The sequence below is a fragment of the Hyperoodon ampullatus genome (assembly GCF_949752795.1).
Source record: "Hyperoodon ampullatus genome assembly, chromosome: 1".
Taxonomy (NCBI): Eukaryota; Metazoa; Chordata; class Mammalia; order Artiodactyla; family Ziphiidae; genus Hyperoodon; species Hyperoodon ampullatus.
The window spans coordinates 28,101,250-28,103,004 of record NC_136914.1 but is presented as its reverse complement, the minus strand read 5'-3'; the positions used below and the strand labels follow the sequence as shown (position 1 = coordinate 28,103,004).

The 1,755-nt window shown below is 38.7% G+C and overlaps 1 pseudogene across 1 annotated transcript; it reads right to left on the bottom strand.

Moving 5' to 3' along the window:
• Positions 1–721: 721 nt before the first annotated feature.
• Positions 722–1,081, bottom strand: LOC307050361 (large ribosomal subunit protein eL33-like; annotated as a pseudogene). Its single transcript has one exon. The product of its transcript is annotated as a large ribosomal subunit protein eL33-like (transcript).
• Positions 1,082–1,755: the final 674 nt, after the last annotated feature.

Below are 1,755 nucleotides of genomic sequence, written 5' to 3'. Positions count from 1 at the left end.
TGTTCTCAGCAGTCTCAACCCCACATCCAAATTTTGATTATGTAGATAACATACTTAATTTAGCTATTCATTTAATGTAATGGACAAGGCCATTTAATTTGGTATCATATAAGCCAAAGCTTAATGATTCAATCATTTTTGTTTGAACTGGATATACTGTTGTCAACAATGAGTTCCAAAATCAATAAAAATACTTCGAACATATACAGATATAGGTGTATTTATAACACACATACAAATATTCCTTTCACAGTGGCCTCCCAAATTGTTTAACTCTCTCTCCTCAACAAAGAAACCAAAGCACAAAAACCTAATAGTTTTTCTCTAAATGAACGGAAATTGAATGGATATTCTGGCTTGGGATCTTGATCTGGGCAATGGTCTCAACATTGTCAATTAGAAGGAAGTGTCCCATCATAGTTTACCAGTCAAACATCTTTTTACTTATTTTCAAGAGAACAAATCAGGGCTTCCCTGGTGGCGCAGTGGTTGAGAGTCTGCCTGCCGGTGCAGGGGGCGCGGGTTCGTGCCCCAGTCCGGGAGGGTCCCGTGTGCCGCGGAGGGGCTGGGCCCGTGGGCCATGGCCGCTGGGCCTGCGAGTCCGGAGCCTTTGCTCTGCAGGGGGAGAGGCCGCAGCAGTGAGAGGCCCGCGTACCGCAAAAAAAAAAAAAAAAAAAATGAGAACAAATCCACATTTTTATTTATTTACTTTTCAGTAAGTTTAAATCCTTGAAGGGTACGGCATCACTTGGGTTCTCTGGCCAATGGCCTTAACAGGAAGATTACTTTGGAATTTGGCATGAACCACACCACTGTTTCCATGAGCATGAGTTATCTTTCCCCAGATTATTCTGATTTTGTTAGGTTTTCCACCAGGAGTTACTATGTTGTTCTTTTCTTTGTACACATAGCACATCTCTTGTCTAGACAGAATTCAGTTTCATCTCGAGCATATACACCTTCAATTTTCAGAAGACTTTTGCGCTTCCTCTTGTTCCGTAGACAGAGCTTATAGCCAGAAAAAATGGCCTTGGACCACAGCCTTCCAGACATATTTGTCATTTTAGAAGTCCTGCTCCCAGCAGGCCTCCACAGGCTTTAAGATGGCTAAAAGAGCTACCACTGAAACATCTTAAAGTGATGCCTAATCATCAAAAAGTAAGTTCAATACACCAGCCTCAAATCAACCTTTTCAACCCTTTGTTTTGTCTCAATCCTTCATTGGACAAACCAGAAGTATCCAATATTTAAGTGCTTTGAACATAAAAGAGAAATTTCAAACTGAAAAAAAAAAGACTTAAGGAGACAAGGATAATTCAAGGGACAGAAAATTTAAAAAAAAATTCATACCTCAGACTCACTTAATGACATTGCATATATAGAATAAGAGCAGCATGTTTGTTCAGTGAAAAAGGAAAAAATTCTGAGATTAAACTGATGATTGTAGAAGTTAATATAGATCCAAAGCAAGACTGAAGATAAAAAAGAAATGCAGTGTACAAGTAGTCAAAATACTTATGCCTGAACATTTCTTGATTGATTAATTCAAAAGATATATGACCTAGATGGGTGGGATGGGGGTGGTGGGAGGGAGGTTCAAGAGGGAGGGGATATAGGTATACATATAGCTGATTCACTTCATTGTACAGCAGAAACTAACACGACATTGTAAAGCAATTTTATTCCAATTTAAAAAAACAAAAAAAAAATATGAGAAATAAAATACACACATGAATGAAATAGTCCACCTTCCAA